This window comes from Perna viridis, chromosome 8 (assembly GCF_037379345.1).
Source record: "Perna viridis isolate PV_CMFRI_1.1 ecotype Kerala chromosome 8, ASM3737934v1, whole genome shotgun sequence".
NCBI lineage: Eukaryota > Metazoa > Mollusca > Bivalvia > Mytilida > Mytilidae > Perna > Perna viridis.
In genome coordinates this window covers 324,271-346,405 of record NC_142452.1, presented here as the reverse complement: position 1 = coordinate 346,405, position 22,135 = coordinate 324,271, and the positions used below count along the sequence as shown (strand labels likewise).

Below are 22,135 nucleotides of genomic sequence, written 5' to 3'. Positions count from 1 at the left end.
AAATTCATCAAGGAAATTCTTGGTGTATATTGCAAAGCTACAAATGCTGCATGTCGTTCTGAACTTGGACGACTCCCACTTCACTCAAAAATTATGTTTTCCTGTGTTAAATTTTTAAATTATCTTCTTTCCTCAGAAAACACTTTGGCTTTCAAAATATTTCAAGCTACAGAAAACAATAACACTTGGACAAAGAGAATGTATTCTATTATCAATAAACTTGGTTTTTCACACATAATCTATCAAAAATGTAGCTTTAAACCTATTTTATCAAATATAAAACAACGAATAACTGATCAATTTATGCAAGAGCAACATTCCCAAATCCAAAATTCAAATAAACTAACATTTTATCGAAATATACACATTGGATACAAACGAGCAAGCTTTGTTGATATTTTACAAAAAAGATCAGAAAGATCATCTCTTTGCAATATTAGAATCAGTAGCCATAATTTGGAAATAGGAAAAGGCCGTCATCTATCAATTCCTGCAAACGAGAGATTATGTAAAGTTTGCAACTCTGGGGAGGTTGAAGATGAATTTCATTTTTTGCTTAAATGTGAAAAATACTCCCAAGTTAGAAGTCAATTTATGTCCAAATTATCAAATATCCTCAAAAAAGATATTGATTCAATTAATTACTACACACTGAAACAATGTATATTCAGTGATTCATATACTATACTAAAGATTATCAATAATTTTTTAGATATTATTTTTTCTATCAGAAAAAAATTTATTTCATAACAAATATCTCTTCTCATAACATTTGATTAATACTCTATTTACATGTATACCGCTACTATATATGTTACTTTTTTATATATCAATTATATGGGCCTTTGCCAATTATTGTAATTGTGTTTGTGCCAATAAAGAATATTAGTATATTAGTATTAGTATATTTGCATGCATATTTTAGCAAAGTTTTAGCAAAGAGACAAATTTGACAAAAAGACTTACTTAAATTGAAGGAGACGTGACATAAACTTTTTTTGTAATTTTTTGTTTATTTGATTTAAAACATCTTATGTATTTAATCAAAACGCCCTTTGTAGTCACTTACGTCGTTTGGTTGAAGATAAATTGATTCAAAATCGACGATGAAGTTCCTTCAAGTACAGAGGATAGTACGAACATGTTTATTATTTTTTTTTATTGTTTTTTGATAATTTTATTTGACAACCCCAAAGGATTTCGTGCTGAAGCTTTCTCATGTTCTAAAACGTGAGAAAACGTTTGTTACACGCGTATCTAAACATAGGATAGTTTTTTTTTTTATAAATATAAACGTTTATAAAATGATATTTTTTGTGTCACGTCTCCTTTAAACACCTGGTCCATACACGTAATATTTTATTCGTTTGTTTCATTTATTTAAAGAGGAATTAAGGAAATATATTAAACGCGACAGTTAACCAGAGAAATTGTATTGCATTGTTTCGGATAGGCCTTCTATTCCGTATTTAAAAACAAAACAACAGAACAAAACTCAAGAAAACGAAAATGATAGATTCATCCATTCATTGCAAATTTAGTCACAGCAAGAATAATTATGTTTAAACGTACTAGTTTAACTTATACTCCATTAATATTAAATATTTCAATGGATCTGTAATAAGTATCAAATGATTTTCGAAGCTTAATTGCATTGACATATCAAGAGTTTGTAACTATGTGATTGCCACTGTTTACAATCTAAAATCTACTTTTGAAGATTAAAAGAATTTAAATTGAGATATGAAATTTTGATTTTAAGGCAGATTTAAGGTTGTGTGTCGTAGCGACTTCAAATTTATTTACTTTTATTAAGTAGCAGTCTTTCTTAAAATCAGACAGAATGTGATTCATGCATGTCAAAACCCTCCGAAATCATTTAGATTTCTTATTCAGAAACATTTACTGATCATATTACCAGTCTTAGTTTATCATTTCGGTATTGCACTTTGAGATTAAATTTATATAGATTGCATATGAAATTTGCACTTTGCAAGAGTTATCGTTCTTGTTTTGGTTTCATTTGGTTGATTTTAGTGTTGGGAGATGAATGTATGATTTTTTTAAAAAGTGCAGATCTGAATGCAGAAATGATTATCGTTATGTCAAAGTATAACATATGTAGATTGAAAAAGCATTGTTTTTTAACCATGAGTAAATTTACCATCGGCAGTGTCTGAATTTTATGTGGACTGGTACTCAAACGAAATTGACAGTTTGAATGCTTAAGCTATCAAGAATAATTTTATCTTTTATATTTTGCTCATATTCTGTGAATTACTTAAGTTGAATTGCTCGTAGTTGTGAGATACTCAATATAAATTACTCATAGTCCGTGAATTGTTCACAGTCTGTGAAATAAATGCACTCCATAGGATATGCTCGTCGTCTGTGAAATACTCAATATAAAATGATCCTTGTCTGTTTCTGTTATTATACACCATCATAGGACAGTTGTCACTTATTATGTTGTTGATAGTCGAAGACCAACAAAATAAAACATTGCAGGTGAACCTTGGTTGTTTAGAATAATAAAATTGACGTATTATAATAGTTATTGCACATGTTAAAGATAATCTGTAATTTGAAAACGGGAAAGTCATGAAAAAGTGCTTTAACTTTGTTGAGACTTGCAAGTTCGGCTAAAGAGAGTGGAGGGTTGTGATAACGCCAAAGTAATTTAACCCCGCCGCAATTTTGCGCCTGTCACAATTTAGGAATGTCTTGCATCTGCATATTTGTTTTGTTTTCACTTAAAGTTTTCTTTATGTTACTGGAGTCTATACGGACAATATGTTGTTGTACTTGTGTATAATATTATTTTGAGGCCAGTTGCATTCTGCACTTTGGTGTGAGGATTTCCACGTCGTTCATTCGTGACCCATGCATAGCCTTTAGCCGACATTTTTTTTTTTATCTCGGTAGGGTTATTTCTTTGACACAAATGTACCTGTTTTCTTTGTTCAGCCCGGGCTTCATCATTTTTTGTAGATATAAATGAACACTTAACAAGCGAAATACACATGGGACACTGCATTTAAAATATGCGAATACCAACTGTGAATTTTTTTCTGCTCATCTTTAAATCTCCATGCTTTAATGTCCTCTGGTACTTATAAATTATCTTCAAACGTGCAGACGGTTGACTGAAATAAATTTATATTTTAATTTATCTTTTTAGTCAAACATTCCAAAGATTTAAAAATATATAATATACTTCAGACTGATTAATTACTATGGTATTGATATAATGACACTACATCCGAGTATCAGTTGGAATATAGTGTTTGTTCAGTACTACTTTTTGTCTGGATTAGTTCAAAGATAATTGGCAATATTTGGCAAAATATGAAAGTGTACAGTTTTTAAAAAATCAACACAAACATCGTTATATAGCTGGATCTGCAAAATGTACCACAAAAACCTTTTTCATAACTTATCCTCTATACTTACAGATGTCAAAAATGGTCTCAAGTCCTACCACAACATTTGTTACTCACGTAGTGGTATTCAATGTATATCCTAAACGGTTCTCGAAAGTTCTTCTGGAGACCACTAATTCAAAATTGTTATCAGAATATAACAGCATTAAGACTTATGATTATTTAACACTGTTTTCCTTTAACTACCCCAGACTGGACTTTCTCATGAGCAGCGCGGCGAGTGTTTCTAGAAAAGCAGAGGACGCTTACCCTGGTGCACCTGGTCCATGCTCCTAGTTTTTAATGGAGTCCGAGTTGTTCGTTTGCTTTTGTTGCTTTGTATGTATGATTTTAGGATGTAAGAAACATATAAATTCAAACACATAAGTCCTGTCATAATTTTATTTTCGTAATTGGTAAAATGTGTAATGCTTTACGGTTTTTATTGTCCTTATGCATTCCCCTATTGTCATGGGCTGAAATATTTGTTGGTCAAAATGTCTAGCTTTGGTTAGAAACTGGGTTGTCATGGCCCAAAATGTCTCTGGTTCGAATTATCCAGTATTGATTAGGTCATTTTCGTAAATTTTCGTGTCATGTTTTGACCTATCCTATCATAGAAAGAGCTGAGATTCGATATGTATACGAACATTGAAGTCAGTTTATGTTTCAAAGACTGATGTGGTCCTCAATCGCATTTACCAAGTCTACGAAAATGAAGCTGTCATTATATTGTTTTTAAGCTCCCGAGTTTACATACACAAACCAGATATTGCTGATTTTATTTTTCTGCCCATAAGCATGCAGAACCCAGGTGATAATACAGCCATTTACGCTCCCTTTGGGAGCGTATTATTTTTGAATATTTTAACACAATTATTTTAAGACATTAATCTTTTAAATGTAGAACAAACAGATGTAATTCCTCTCCCCCCATATATGAATATCGTTTGTATATTATGTTTTTGATTTTTTATCAAGAAAAAATATACCTTGAAGACATCAATTTTAAGCAATTTTAACATGTTGTATTCATAGCTACACTGACAATCTGTTTATAGCTCTAAACAGAGAAACAATAAACAGGATTTACTGCATAGTTTAGTATCAAACACAATTTTATTTTCCTTAATAGTTGAGCGTTTGTCACACGAAAGAATATGCAAATGTTATTTTTAATTTTGTTATTTGAATAATAAAAAGGTGTATGCCAGACGAGAATGAACTCGTAAAGGTTTTTGATGATGTTGTCTCGACGAAGATTAAATGGTCCTTTTAAAATGTTAATATATTCTTTTCATGTTATGCTGATGGGAAAATCGACAAAGGCAATGTAGTATTAGATTATATTTGATAAACAGGTGTTACTTGATTATCATATTTATTATATTTAGGGTAGATCATTCATGTCGGTATCTTCCACCTATTCCCACTTTTTAAAAAAACATTATTCCTCCTATTCCCACATACAAGTTTCTTTGATGTTTTGATTTGTTTTTATAGTAATTAAGCCCTACATAAATGACACCTTCTGTTTACCTGTGTTTACCTTTATTTTGCAATTTTTGTGCATATTTTATTTTTTTACATAAGTATGAAAGAGAATGAGATTTAAACAAATGGAACATAAATTTAAGATTTTATTATAATATGTGATATGATATTTAACAAAATATAAATATTATCAGAAACTGAAAAAAAACTAGACCAGAATCTAGACATTTTGATGTAATTAAATTACAGCTTTCTAATTGATTAAATAATTATGAACTGGCAAAGCTGAGAAATATTAAATGTTTCATTGCAAGCTGATGTACTGATTTGACAGATATGTACTCAGCTGAGAACCCCAAGCTTCATGAACTCCAAGCCAATGTTTGGCTATATATTGTTGTCCATTCCCAGTTTTTGTCATTAAATAGTTACAATGGCTAATGCAATACTACAAGTGAAGTTCGTTACAAACAGACTTGGCAACCAAAACCTAGTACAATGGCTTTAAGTTTCAAGCAAAAAAAAAGAAGGGGTGAAAGGACTTACTGGAAATGTTCTACTGCAAATTGTCCTGCTACAATTAATACATTAAACAATATACCAACCAAAGTATCAGCAAATCACAACCATGAGTCTGATAACGTGCAGTTGAAGGTAGATGTAGTCCTGCAGAGCATGAAAAAACGTTGCATAGATGAGCTCACTCCAGTTCCCACTATCTATGAAGAAAAATTAGTAAAACTCAGAACTGATGACTGGAATGACGACACACAAGAACTAGTGGAAAATATTCCTACTTTCCCATCTTGTAAATCAGCCATGTACAACAAACGCAAGAAAACTTTACCAGTTTTACCAAAGACCGTTGATGACATCAACATAGATGGTATTTGGACACAGACCACAAAAGGAGACCCTTTCCTTTTAGTGGATGACAACACAGTTGGACGCATGTTGATATTCAGTACACACAAGAATCTAACACACTTAGCAGCTGCAGAAACTATATATGGTGACGGCACATTTTATACATGCCCTACTCAATTCTACCAACTGTACACATTCCACGCAATGGTTGACAACGCAATGTATCCGCTAGTGTACAGCTTACTACCAGCCAAGAGCGAACTTGTATATACCAGATTTCTTACTCTACTCAAAGATTTATGTCAACAACATCAACTGCAACTTCAACCTACTACTATCTTTCTGGACTATGAGGTCGCCATACGCAACACAGCATACTCCATCTTTCCTGGCATCAACGCAAAGGGCTGTTTTTTTCACTATACTCAGAGCATATGGCGAAAAGCTCAGGAAACAGGTCTACAAGTGCCTTACAAAGAAGACAACAACATCCACCAATTAGTACGTCGTGCAGCTGTGTTACCACTCATACCCACTGCTGAGGTCGAAGACGTATGATTTAATGCCCTTACTGATACAGATGATGTTGAAACAAACGCCAACTACGTTCCCTTCACTGACTATGTAACAACTTACTGGGTAGAGCAGAACAGACACTTATGGAACCACTACACAACAGAAGGTCCAAGGACAACCAATCACTTAGAAGGATGGCATAGTAAACTTAAGAAACATGTTCAACATCCACACTCAAACATATTCAGACTCATAAAACAACTGAAACATGAGGAAGCCATCCATGACTTGACTATGATTCAATACGCAGCTGGTGGGAAAACAGCAGTACAAAAGAGAAAGTATGTAGACATCAACAACAGGTTAGCAGCACTCAAAACCAGACATCGTAACCAGGAAGTCACAACTGTCCAGTTTGGTGATGCAGCTTCATACCTTCTGCACCTTGACTAAATTGATGAACTGTTAAATTGTTATGTGAAAACAAAATTATTGTGTATGTTTAATATATATGATCTAGTGCTTAATATCGTAGAGACTGGTTGAATGAATGTGTTTAAACTGATATTGTTACTTTCTTATGTCTTATGACTTATGTATATCAAAAACTACTAATTCATTAATATACATTATGTATTCATATATATAACTGTTTATTTATATTTCCTTAAATTAAAAAGTATAATATTCAAAATTTACTTGTTTCTTTTTTATTATATTTATGCAACAAAATGGTAATTCACTGACAAAATATATCATTTACCTGTCATTAATTACAAAATCAATTAACACCTAATCAAACATTGTTTATACAGTATAATCCTTTATCTACACTATTTTCCACCTATTCCCACATGAAAATTTACCTTTTTATTACCTATTTTATAAAAAGTGGGAATAGGTGGAATGAACCATTCATGTCATCTATTAGAAAAGCTGTTTGATACTTTAAAATTCATCAAGGAAATTCTTGGTGTATATTGCAAAGCTACAAATGCTGCATGTCGTTCTGAACTTGGACGACTCCCACTTCACTCAAAAATTATGTTTTCCTGTGTTAAATTTTTAAATTATCTTCTTTCCTCAGAAAACACTTTGGCTTTCAAAATATTTCAAGCTACAGAAAACAATAACACTTGGACAAAGAGAATGTATTCTATTATCAATAAACTTGGTTTTTCACACATAATCTATCAAAAATGTAGCTTTAAACCTATTTTATCAAATATAAAACAACGAATAACTGATCAATTTATGCAAGAGCAACATTCCCAAATCCAAAATTCAAATAAACTAACATTTTATCGAAATATACACATTGGATACAAACGAGCAAGCTTTGTTGATATTTTACAAAAAAGATCAGAAAGATCATCTCTTTGCAATATTAGAATCAGTAGCCATAATTTGGAAATAGGAAAAGGCCGTCATCTATCAATTCCTGCAAACGAGAGATTATGTAAAGTTTGCAACTCTGGGGAGGTTGAAGATGAATTTCATTTTTTGCTTAAATGTGAAAAATACTCCAAAGTTAGAAGTCAATTTATGTCCAAATTATCAAATATCCTCAAAAAAGATATTGATTCAATTAATTACTACACACTGAAACAATGTATATTCAGTGATTCATATACTATACTAAAGATTATCAATAATTTTTTAGATATTATTTTTTCTATCAGAAAAAAATTTATTTCATAACAAATATCTCTTCTCATAACATTTGATTAATACTCTATTTACATGTATACCGCTACTATATATGTTACTTTTTTATATATCAATTATATGGGCCTTTGCCAATTATTGTAATTGTGTTTGTGCCAATAAAGAATATTAGTATATTAGTATTAGTATATTTGCATGCATATTTTAGCAAAGTTTTAGCAAAGAGACAAATTTGACAAAAAGACTTACTTAAATTGAAGGAGACGTGACATAAACTTTTTTTGTAATTTTTTGTTTATTTGATTTAAAACATCTTATGTATTTAATCAAAACGCCCTTTGTAGTCACTTACGTCGTTTGGTTGAAGATAAATTGATTCAAAATCGACGATGAAGTTCCTTCAAGTACAGAGGATAGTACGAACATGTTTATTATTTTTTTTTATTGTTTTTTGATGATTTTATTTGACAACCCCAAAGGATTTCGTGCTGAAGCTTTCTCATGTTCTAAAACGTGAGAAAACGTTTGTTACACGCGTATCTAAACATAGGATAGTTTTTTTTTTTATAAATATAAACGTTTATAAAATGATATTTTTTGTGTCACGTCTCCTTTAAACACCTGGTCCATACACGTAATATTTTATTCGCTTGTTTCATTTATTTAAAGAGGAATTAAGGAAATATATTAAACGCGACAGTTAACCAGAGAAATTGTATTGCATTGTTTCGGATAGGCCTTCTATTCCGTATTTAAAAACAAAACAACAGAACAAAACTCAAGAAAACGAAAATGATAGATTCATCCATTCATTGCAAATTTAGTCACAGCAAGAATAATTATGTTTAAACGTACTAGTTTAACTTATACTCCATTAATATTAAATATTTCAATGGATCTGTAATAAGTATCAAATGATTTTCGAAGCTTAATTGCATTGACATATCAAGAGTTTGTAACTATGTGATTGCCACTGTTTACAATCTAAAATCTACTTTTGAAGATTTTGTATTAAGGTGTGATAGGACAGTGCTTAGACATTATTGATTAAATTGTTAGTTTTGAGAAAGGGAGGAATGTTTAATGAGGCTTACGAGCATAAAACAACCAAGTAAAAGAACATATTTTGAAAAAACAACAAGTAACAAGTAATAAGCAAGTCAAAAGAAATGTATTGATACCTGGAGGACAGAAATACTTGTACACAAATATACCTAGAGGACAAAAATACTTGTACACTTATGTTGAATCGGGGCACGACCTTCACGGCCGGGGGTCTGTTCAAGGCCCAAGAAGCTCTGGGGTATTTGGTGCAATATCCTGCAATGTGTTTCAGTATGCTATGTACTTCATAGCTTACATATTTAACTTTATTTTTGATTAAAAGCTTTAAAGAACCTTTACAATATATATTATAATAATTCTACACTGGACTCAGTGGTATTGTTTACCTTAAATTACTACCGAATAAGGCTTTTCCCAGTTTGAAATCAAAGTACTCATGTACTGAATCAATTTATATATTCGTTTGAATTTTACGCCGCAAATAACAGTCAAATTGCAAACATTGGGCGTGATGAATGGAAATACGGACCGAATTCAAATGTATCTAAACATAAGTTTATTGTTGTAAATAGTTAATATAGAACTCTGATTAATTCTTAAATTCGCCATTCAGATTACGAATGTCATTACCAAAATCATACACCAAATCTATGATACATCGTAACAGTGCGCCAGTTTGCGTAATATTCAGGTTTGATGCCGGTTTACATGGAACACTAAAATGAATGAACAGAACACTCTCCGACATACCGGGTAATTGAACAACAAACTACTGTTTTGGCTTTTCCCAGTTTCTAAATTTTCAAAACAAAATTCAATTTATCGACCTACAGGTCGAAACTGTCTGACAAATTATTCAAACTTCAGCCGCCACAATCATTGAAATAATTAATCTCCTTGGATACATGCCCCTCTCAATGGATTTGGTGTGTAATAGATGGGGCATCATTGTAATGGATTTTTGGAAGCTGTCTGATATCAACTTTCTGTTTCATGGGACTTTGCTATTTTTTATTATATGGAATTAGAGAGAAAATTCTCTTCACAAAAATGTCTACTCTCAATGGATGGATTGATTTCAAATTTGGTGTTTAGCTTTATATAGATGGGGCATATGTTGTAAGATATTTTGGATGCTGTCCATTTTCAACGTCCTATATAAGTGGGGGTATGTCTAGATTATCATGTGCAACTACATGTTGATTATCCAATCAGCATTTCAAGTTTTGTCATGTCACCATGGAAATTCATTATAATTCAAAAACATGGGTCTGTGATTTGGCTAAAAAAACTTCTAGAATGGTTATGGGCTCTATGTAACACAGACATGATTTTCTTCTTATTTAAGTAGGAATTTCTACTCTTTATCTTAACTTCTAGTATCACAAGTTACAGATTATTGCCCGAACAGACAGGAAACATTGTTTTTGTAGACCTGACCCCCTAGCTGATATTTCTTCCATAATTTACCCCCCCCTTTTGAGGCTCTGTTTGGCTCCTTACTCTTCCCTTTCTTTCTTTTGACCCTTAATATTGACTCTTTACTCCGACTCTTGACTCTTACGTCCGACTCTAACGACTCTTGGCTCCGACTTTAACGACTCTTGAGTCCAACTTGACTCCGACTCTTGACTCTAATGACTCTTTATTCCGGCTCTTGACTCCTACCTCGACTCTAACTACTCTTGACTCTACTGATTCTAATCACCTACAATTTTCCCCTTCACTCATCCTAACTTTTACTATGTCTATCTTTAACTCTAAACCTTAAACTTGACATGAGGTTTAACACTAGATGGTTATTTCTTTAACAATAACATTCATAACACAAAGGTCTAACACCAAGCCTTAGCAATACAAAACCTGCTATGGACACTTGGTACCCTGCGCAATTCCGAAGAGATTCAACCATAACCCTATACTTAACCATACGCTTAACCATAATCTTAATCCTAACCCTTTGCTAAATCATACCCCTAACTCTAACCCGAACCTAGATCTAACGTTTAACTCTAACTTTCTTGACACTGCACCTTATCTGAAACCCTAACCCTAGTTCTTTGACCCGTACGCTAATTTTCTAACTGTTTTCCTTGCAAGATCCAAGTCATAACCCTGAACCTAAACAAGTAACGAGACCTGACCCTAACACCCATAACAAACTGTAAGTCCGACTTTCATAAAGTCTAAGACCTGACATAGACCTAACTCTAGACTTAACAATAACCCTAGACAAACATCAACATCTGACCCGAACGTAAAATATAACCCTAAGCCTAACTCTTTACTCAATCCTACCGCTAATCCTAACCCAAATCTATATTTAACGTCTAACTCTAACAATTTTCTTGACACTGGACTTTATCAGAAACTCTAACCCTAGTTATTTGACCCGCACGCTATCTAAATCTAACACTGACTCGTCATAACCCCGAATCCAAACAAGTAACAAGACCTGACCCCAATCCCCTTAACAAACTCTATGTGTGACTTCCTGACCTGACATAGACCTAACTCTAGACTTAACCATAACCCCTGACAAACAGCAACGTCTGACCCCAACTTTAAACCTGGGTCTAAATCTACACATAACCATACTAAACTAAACCCTTACCATAGCTCTGATCCTTTATCTAACGGTTGACTCTAACAACTTTCTTGATACTAGACCTTATCTGAAATTCAGACCCTAACCCTAGCTCTAACTTTATCATGACAGTAAGTTTCAACACCTTCTGCTCCCTCACACTCTCCTAGAAGATTCATTTGCCTGCAATAGAAATGGACAAGCTCATTACTTGACATGTTTTTTTTTATTTTAAGCAATGCTCTTTAACAAATATATTGTATTACTCAGAATTTCAATGAATACTAGGAATCACCATTATATGTATGTTCATGTACAAGTATAACAAATAGGAAACCTCATGAACATTTATTATTGATGAAGTGAATGATAGACGGGTAACTGAAATGCTTCACTCACCTTCTTGCATTCCTTCATGTTGTAATTCAAACTCATTTCATTGCGAATGATATGAACAAAGACCAGACATGGAAAACAGACATACACAACAAAGAACATTAAGTAACTAAAATTATACATACAAAGTATCGAAAGCAAATGAGCAACTCGGACTCCACTAAAAACTGGGAGCATGGACCGGGTGCACTGGTAGGGTAAGCGTCCTCTGCCTTTCTAGGTTACAGACCACCAATTCAACCAATGAGCATTCGGAACGTACGCAAAAATAGTCCTACGCAGAAATTACCCCTGTTCCTCATAGTGCTGTGAAAAAAGTTCTCATCTTATTTAAAAAATTTAAACAGTTTCTGAAAGGAAAAACATTTCTGTACATTTTATAGGTGCATTTTGCTTCTTATGATGTGAAGCCTAATCTCCATAATGATTTTTAAATATACCCCTATCTTGTGAAAACACTGGGATTTCCCATGCTATTTATAGACCCTTCACTTCCGGTGACCAGTACTGCACTGCAAGTCTGCTAACCCCACATGCCATTCTGAGGATTGTGAGCTGACATATGTAGAATCATGCTGATATATAGTCCTCTGCAGGTTAAAGTTAAGGTAAAGTCCAGAGAAGCCATTGAATATTGTGAAATTAGCATAGAAGCCTATGGAAAGTGGAATTAGTGGTTTTTAGCCTTAAGTTGAAGCCATGGCAAAATGAAAAGTTTCTTGAAATAGCTTTAAACTACTTGAAGATCTTGTTAACTTTGCCATGAGAGGAATACACTACAAAAATCCTTCAAAATATGCATTTTTTAAGTTATAGGTCCAAATTATGGAAAATTGGTCTTTTTGGCTGATTTTTATGTCCTATCTTGTAAAAAGTGTAGAAAATTTAGTAAAAATATCAAATATTAAACTTTGAGGGCTATATTTACCTAAATATGGTGGTAATAAGCACTTGAAATCAAGTTTTGTGTAGATTTGAGCAAAAATTAGGTTAGAAATGAGGAAAAACTCACTTTCATTACTGCAGTTAAGGCCATATCAACATTCCCCTATGGCAACATGGAAAATCCATTATTGAGTCCTTTTTTTGCTTTAGGTGCCCTTTACTGGTCATGTTTTAATGTGAAAACACTGTATTTACAAATTTAAAGCCAAATATATCACCTTTTGTGAAAATTTAAAGATTTAGGATTTTTGACATGTGATCAAGAAAAAGGGGGAGGCATGTCAGAAATAATTTTTTTAAAATAGACCAATTTCTCAGAAAATGATTACTTTTAAAACTATTTCTTCATTAATATTGTTAAAAAAACAAGTTGTGATTGATATTTTTTATTTGAAAAGTCAGAAAAAGTTCTTTGCAAATATTTAATGCATTTAAGTATGGTAGAATATTGTCACTTTTTTCCTCGCACAACTTGGTTACCCTATATTTAAAAATCAAATATTTAAAAAAGTGCTTGTCACATTTCACTGAAACTTTGCAAATGCATTCAGTATGTGTGTTGGAAGATACCTGTATAGTTATTTATTTTTTCTAAGACAAAAAGTGACACTTTAGGTTACAGACCACCAATTCAACCAATGAGCATTCGGAACGTACGCAAAAATAGTCCTACGCAGAAATTACCCCTGTTCCTCATAGTGCTGTGAAAAAAGTTCTCATCTTATTTAAAAAATTTAAACAGTTTCTGAAAGGAAAAACATTTCTGTACATTTTATAGGTGCATTTTGCTTCTTATGATGTGAAGCCTAATCTCCATAATGATTTTTAAATATACCCCTATCTTGTGAAAACACTGGGATTTCCCATGCTATTTATAGACCCTTCACTTCCGGTGACCAGTACTGCACTGCAAGTCTGCTAACCCCACATGCCATTCTGAGGATTGTGAGCTGACATATGTAGAATCATGCTGATATATAGTCCTCTGCAGGTTAAAGTTAAGGTAAAGTCCAGAGAAGCCATTGAATATTGTGAAATTAGCATAGAAGCCTATGGAAAGTGGAATTAGTGGTTTTTAGCCTCTAGAAATCATTATGGATTTAATTCATTTCAACAAAAAATATAAAATAATATGGACATTTTGTGACATTCATATGTCCAACGTATCTACTTGTATCTACAACAATGAAAGTGAAAAAAGCAACAACAAATAGCACAATAAATTAAAATTAACGTTTTCAAGAAACGTATAAAAGTCGACTCCCGTTTCCTGATATATCGTTTAAGAAACCTATCGTCAGATGAACTGCTTCTTATTAATCGAGGCAGCGTAAAGAACCTGGATATCACATTTCGTCGAAATCAAACAACTTTAAATTTTTCATCACGGTGGCAGCCATTTAGAAAATAGCCGTCGGCCGTCCATGGCCGTCCATACGCAGTTCAACTTATAAATAAGCTGCAGATTCTTAATCGGGGTGCCTTAAAGAACCTATATGTCAATTTTCATTAAAATCGTACAATTTTGAATTTTTGAGTGCGGTGGCGGCTATTTCAATATGCAGTTCAAATTATCAAATGAGCAAAGATTCTTAATTGGGATGTATTAAAGAACCTATATACCAATTTTCACTTTGGAAGTAAATTTGGGTTGATTCATTCTTATTTAGCTTCTAAAAATGAGTTTTTATATAAGTACCCCTGCACTATGTGAAAATGCTCTAATACAGAGTGTTAGATCAGGTGGAAAGCTGACTAGCTGGTGTTTTCTACTTCAGAAACATGCAATGCAATGGAAATAAAGAAAAACAAAAAAAGAGAAAATCTGTCAAATATTTGAATTGAGGCTATTTAGAGGACACTTCTTCACTCAATCTGCAAAAAGGTGAAGTCGTCACATATACCATTGATATAAAATTTGCCATCAATCATTTATTTTTCAACAAATCTCTGTAAAACTTTGCAGTTAGACTTAGAAATGAATAGGTTTTTCACAGATAAAGCCTTTACTTGAGTTTCATAATAAGTCGATCTAATATTAGAGAGGTCACATTTTTGTAAAACATGCTATTTTTATATGTTTTGGGGGTTTATATCTCCGAATTCATGTGGCAAAAAACCCTATTTCTTTTCTCATTTTTTTTTGCATTTTAGTCCAAAAATGGGTTTCTATGGGATTTTCAATGTAAAACTCATAATTGCTTATGGTATCAGGGTAAAATTGGGCAAATGAGCTAATTATTGTCTCATTTTGAGTTTTTTGCTCACACAGTGTCATAATAACAGCAAATAAACACTATTCATAAGCAGTGGACAGGGTAAAGGTAAAAATTTTAACATTTAGAATCTGTTTTTGACCTGCGGCAAAGGTCATTTGGCAAAATTACAGTGTTAGTCAATTGTCTCAAGCTCTTGGAATACTCCCTTGCACTGCATTGGTATAAAATTCTGGATTATGGGAGGGAAATGTCTGAAAACTGTAAAACAACCATGATTTCCCATTCTTTTACGTTTATTTTGAAGAAATGTGCCACTTAAACCCCTACTGAGTTGACAAAAAACAATTATTTTGGAGCCCGTCATACACTAAAAAGTCTAAAAGCAGAAAAAACCAGACTTGATATGAAAAGGAAACATTCAGATGAGTTCATAACATGCATTGTAAAATATCTTTTCACTATTTAGTGGTTGTAGGGGTAAAATTTTAGTATAAATGGCATATTTACCAAAACCGGCAGTTTCACAACCCTGGTCCTGGCTTGATTTTAATTACCCCATCTGATAGTTTACTCTAAAACACTGCCTCTAGTTGTTTTCAAAGTACATTTAATGTGTCTATAGCACTTTGGAAGTCAGTTTGTGTTGATTTATTCTTTTTTAGCTTCTAAAAATGAGTTTTTATATAAGTACCCCTGCACTATGTTAAAATGCTCTAGTACTGCAGTGTCATGTATTAAAACACATATTTCTGTCTTAAATCAGATGGAAAGCTGACTAGCTGGTGTTTTCTACTTCAGAAACATGCAATGCAATGGAAATAAAGAAAAAAAAAAGAGAAAATCTGTCAAATATTTGAATTGAGGCTATTTAGAGGACACTTCTTCACTCAATCTGCCAAAAGGTGAAGTCGCCACATATACCATTGATATAAAATTTGCCATCAATCATTTATTTTTCAACAAATCTCTGCAAAACGTTGCAATTAGACTTAGAAATGAATAGGCTTTTCACAGATGAAGCCTTTATTTGAGTTTCAAAATGAGTTGATCTAATATTAGAGAGGTCACATTTTTGTAAAACATGCTATTTTTATATGTTTTGGGGGTTTATTTCTCTGAATTCATGGAATAAACATGCAATGTGGCAAAAAACCCTATTTCTTTTCTCATTTTTTTTTGGCATTTTAGTCCAAAAATAGGTTTCTATGGGATTTTCAATGTAAAATTACAGTGTTTACAGGATTATGGGAGGGAAATGTCTGAAACAACCATGATTTCCCATTCTTTGACATATATTTTGAATAAATGTGCCACTTAAACCCTTACTGAGATGACGAAAAACAATTATTTTGGAGCCGGTCATACACTAAAAAGCCTAAAAGCAGAAAAACCAGACTTGATATGAAAAGGAAACATTCAGATGAGTTCATAACATGCATTTTAAAATATCTTTTCACTATTTAGTGGCTGTAGGGGTAAAATTTTAGTATAAATGGCATATTTACCAAAACCCGCAGTTTCACAACCCTGGTCCTGGCTTGATTTTAATTACCCCATCTGATAGTTTACTCTAAAACACTGCCTCTGGTTGTTTTCAAAGTACATTTAATGTGTCTATAGCACTTTGGAAGTCAGTTTGTGTTGATTTATTCTTTTTTAGCTTCTAAAAATGAGTTTTTATATAAGTACCCCTGCACTATGTTAAAATGCTCTAGTACTGCAGTGTCATGTATTAAAACACATATTTCTGTCTTAAATCAGATGGAAAGCTGACTAGCTGGTGTTTTCTACTTCAGAAACATGCAATGCAATGGAAATAAAGAAAAAAAAAAGAGAAAATCTGTCAAATATTTGAATTGAGGCTATTTAGAGGACACTTCTTCACTCAATCTGCCAAAAGGTGAAGTCGCCACATATACCATTGATATAAAATTTGCCATCAATCATTTATTTTTCAACAAATCTCTGTAAAACGTTGCAATTAGACTTAGAAATGAATAGGCTTTTCACAGATGAAGCCTTTACTTGAGTTTCAAAATGAGTTGATCTAATATAAGAGAGGTCACATTTTTGTAAAACATGCTATTTTTATATGTTTTGGGGGTTTATTTCTCTGAATTCATGGAATAAACATGCAATGTGGCAAAAAACCCTATTTCTTTTCTATTTTTTTTTGCATTTTAGTCCAAAAATGGGTTTCTATGTGATTTTCAATGTAAAACTCATAATTGCTTATGGCATCAGGGTAAAGTTGGGCAAATGAGCTAATTATTGTCTCATTTTGAGTTTTTTACTCACACAGTGTCATAATAACAGCAAATAAACACTATTTATAAGCAGTGGACAGGGTAAAGGTAAAAATTTTAACATTTAGAATCTGTTTTTGACCTGCGGCAAAGGTCCTTTGGCAAAATTACAGTATTTACAGGATTATGGGAGGGAAATGTCTGAAAACTGTATAAACAACCATGATTTCCCATTCTTTGACATATATTTTGAATAAATGTGCCACTTAAACCCTTACTGAGTTGACGAGAAACACTTATTTTGGAGCCGGTCATACACTAAAAAGCCTAAAAGCAGAAAAAACCTGACTTGATATGAAAAGGAAGCATTCAGATGAATTCATAACATGCATTTTAAAATATCATTTCACTATTTAGTGGCTGTAGGGGTAAAATCTTAGTATAAATGGCATATTTACCAAAACCCACAGTTTCACAACCCTGGTCCTGGCTTGATTTTAATTACCCCATCTGATAGTTTACTCTAAAACACTGCCTCTGGTTGTTTTCAAAGTACATTTAATGTGTCTATAGCACTTTGGAAGTCAGTTTGGGTTAATTCATTCTTTGTTAGCTTCTAAAAATGAGTTTTTATATAAGTACCCCTGCACTATGTTAAAATGCTCTAATACTGCAGTGTCATGTATTAAAACACATATTTCTGTCTTAAATCAGATGGAAAGCTGACTAGCTGGTGTTTTCTACTTCAGAAACATGCAATGCAATGGAAATAAAGAAAAAAAAAGAGAAAACCTGTCAAATATTTGAATTGAGGCTATTTAGAGGACACTTCTTCACTCAATCTGCCAAAAGGTGAAGTCGCCACATATACCATTGATATAAAATTTGCCATCAATCATTTATTTTTCAACAAATCTCTGCAAAACGTTGCAATTAGACTTAGAAATGAATAGGCTTTTCACAGATGAAGCCTTTACTTGAGTTTCAAAATGAGTTGATCTAATATAAGAGAGGTCACATTTTTGTAAAACATGCTATTTTTATATGTTTTGGGGGTTTATTTCTCTGAATTCATGGAATAAACATGCAATGTGGCAAAAAACCCTATTTCTTTTCTCATTTTTTTTTGGCATTTTAGTCCAAAAATAGGTTTCTATGGGATTTTCAATGTAAAATTACAGTGTTTACAGGATTATGGGAGGGAAATGTCTGAAACAACCATGATTTCCCATTCTTTGACATATATTTTGAATAAATGTGCCACTTAAACCCTTACTGAGTTGACGAAAAGCAATTATTTTGGAGCCGGTCATACACTAAAAAGCCTAAAAGCAGAAAAACCAGACTTGATATGAAAAGGAAACATTCAGATGAGTTCATAACATGCATTTTAAAATATCTTTTCACTATTTAGTGGCTGTAGGGGTAAAATTTTAGTATAAATGGCATATTTACCAAAACCCGCAGTTTCACAACCCTGGTCCTGGCTTGATTTTAATTACCCCATCTGATAGTTTACTCTAAAACACTGCCTCTGGTTGTTTTTAAAGTACATTTAATGTGTCTATAGCACTTTGGAAGTCAGTTTGTGTTGATTTATTCTTTTTTAGCTTCTAACAATGAGTTTTTATATAAGTACCCCTGCACTATGTTAAAATGCTCTAATACTGCAGTGTCATGTATTAAAACACATATTTCTGTCTTAAATCAGATGAAAAGCTGACTAGCTGGTGTTTTCTACTTCAGAAACATGCAATGCAATGGAAATAAAGAAAAAAAAAAGAGAAAATCTGTCAAATATTTGAATTGAGGCTATTTAGAGGACACTTCTTCACTCAATCTGCGAAAAGGTGAAGTCGCCACATATACCATTGATATAAAATTTGCCATCAATCATTTATTTTTCAACAAATCTCTGTAAAACGATGCAATTAGACTTAGAAATGAATAGGCTTTTCACAGATGAAGCCTTTACTTGAGTTTCAAAATGAGTTGATCTAATATAAGAGAGGTCACATTTTTGTAAAACATGCTATTTTTATATGTTTTGGGGGTTTATTTCTCTGAATTCATGGAATAAACATGCAATGTGGCAAAAAACCCTATTTCTTTTCTCATTTTTTTTTGGCATTTTAGTCCAAAAATGGGTTTCTATGGGATTTTCAATGTAAAACTCATAATTGCTTATGGCATCAGGGTAAAGTTGGGCAAATGAGCTAATTATTGTCTCATTTTGAGTTTTTTGCTCACACAGTGTCATAATAACAGCAAATAAACACTATTCATAAGCAGTGGACAGGGCAAAGATAAAAAATTTAACATTTAGAATCTGTTTTTAACCTGCAGCAAAGGTCATTTGGCAAAATTACAGTGTTAGTCAATTGTCTCAAGCTCTTGGAATACTCCCTTGCACTGCATTGGTATAAAATTCTGGATTATGGGAGGGAAATGTCTGAAAACTGTAAAACGACCATGATTTCCCATTCTTTCATATTTATTTTGAAGAAATGTGCCACTAAAACCCTTACTGAGTTGACGAAAAGCAATTATTTTGGAGCCGGTCATACACTAAAAAGCCTAAAAGCAGAAAAAACCTGACTTGATATGAAAAGAAAACATTCAGATGAGTTCATAACATGCATATCTTTTCACTATTTAGTGGCTGTAGGGGTAAAATCTTAGTATAAATGGCATATTTACCAAAACCCACAGTTTCACAACCCTGGTCCTGGCTTGATTTTAATTACCCCATCTGATAGTTTACTCTAAAACACTGCCTCTGGTTGTTTTCAAAGTACATTTAATGTGTCTATAGCACTTTGGAAGTCAGTTTGGGTTGATTTATTCTTTTTTAGCTTCTAACAATGAGTTTTTATATAAGTACCCCTGCACTATGTGAAAATGCTCTAATACTGCAGTGTCATGTATTAAAACACATATTTCCGTCTTTAATCAGATGGAAAGCTGACTAGCTGGTGTTTTCTACTTCAGAAACATGCAATGCAATGGAAATAAAGAAAAAAAAAGAGAAAATCTGTCAAATATTTGAATTGAGGCAAATTAGAGGACACTTCTTCACTCAATCTGCCAAAAGTTGAAGTCGCCACATATACCATTGATATAAAATTTGCCATCAATCATTTATTTTTCAACAAATCTCTGTATAACTTTGCAGTTAGACTTAGAAATGAATAGGCTTTTCACAGATGAAGCCTTTACTTGAGTTTCAAAATAAGCCGATCTAATATAAGAGAGGTCACATTTTTGTAAAACATGCTATTTTTATATGTTTTGGGGGTTTATTTCTCCGAATTGATGGAATTAACATGCAATGTGGCAAAAAACCCTATTTCTTTTCTCATTTTTTTTTGCATTTTAGTCCAAAAATGGGTTTCTATGGGATTTTCAATGTAAAACTCATAATTGCTTATGGCATCAGGGTAAAATTGGGCAAATAAGCCAATTATTGTCTCATTTTGAGTTATTTGCACACACACAGTGTCATAATAACAGCAAATAAAAACTATTTATTAGCAGTGGACAAGGTAAAGGTAAAAATTTTAACATTTAGAATCTGTTTTTGACCTGCGGCAAAGGTCATTTGGCAAAATTACAGTGTTTACAGAAGTATGGGAGGGAAATGTCTGAAAACTGTATAAACAACCATGATTTATCATTCTTTTACATATATTGTGAATAAATGTGCCACTTAAACCCTTACTGATTTGACGAAAAACACTTATTTTGGAGCCGGTCATACACTAAGAATCCTAAAAGCAGAAAAAACTTGAATTGATATGAAAAGGAAACATTCAGATGAGTTCATATGTACCACATAAGCATCAAAACATGCATTTTAAAATATCTTTTCACTATTTTGTGGCTGTAGGGGTAAGATCTTAGTATAAATGGCATATTTACCAAAACCAGCAGTTTTACAACCCTGGTCCTGGCTTGATTTTAATTACCCCATCTGATAGTTTACTCTAAAACACTGCCTCTGGTTGTTTTTAAAGTACATTTAATGTATCTATAGCACTCAGGAAGTCAGTTTGGGTTGATTTATTCTTTTTTAGCTTCTAAAAATGAGTTTTTATATAAGTACCCCTGCACTATGTGAAAATGCTCTAATACTGCAGTGTCATGTATTAAAACACATATTTCCGTCTTAAATCAGATGGAAAGCTGACTAGCTGGTGTTTTTTACTTCAGAAACATGCAATGCAATGGAAATATATATAAAAAAAGGAGAAAATCTGTCAAATATTTGAATTGAGGCTATTTAGAGGACACTTCTTCACTCAATCTGCCAAAAGTTGAAGTCACCACATATACCATTGATATAAAATTTGCCATCAATCATTTATTTTTCAACAAATCTCTGTATAACTTTGCAGTTAGACTTAGAAATGAATAGGCTTTTCACAGATGAAGCCTTTACTTGAGTTTCAAAATAAGCCGATCTAATATAAGAGAGGTCACATTTTTGTAAAACATGCTATTTTTATATGTTTTGGGGGTTTATTTCTCTGAATTCATGGAATAAACATGCAATGTGGCAAAAAACCCTATTTCTTTTCTGATTTTTTTTGCATTTTAGTCCAAAAATGGGTTTCTATGGGATTTTCAATGTAAAACTCATAATTGCTTATGGTATCAGGGTAAAGTTGGGCAAATGAGCTAATTATTGTCTCATTTTGAGTTATTTGC

At 32.6% G+C, this 22,135-nt stretch overlaps 1 long non-coding RNA gene and 1 pseudogene across 4 annotated transcripts in view; both read left to right on the top strand.

Annotated features, from left to right (window-relative positions):
* The window catches only part of LOC148608718 (uncharacterized), a 97,650-nt gene that overhangs the window by 28,596 nt on the left and 46,919 nt on the right, over positions 1 to 22,135 (top strand). The window lies entirely within an intron of this gene.
* LOC148608719 (uncharacterized) lies at positions 2,464 to 8,297 on the top strand (annotated as a pseudogene).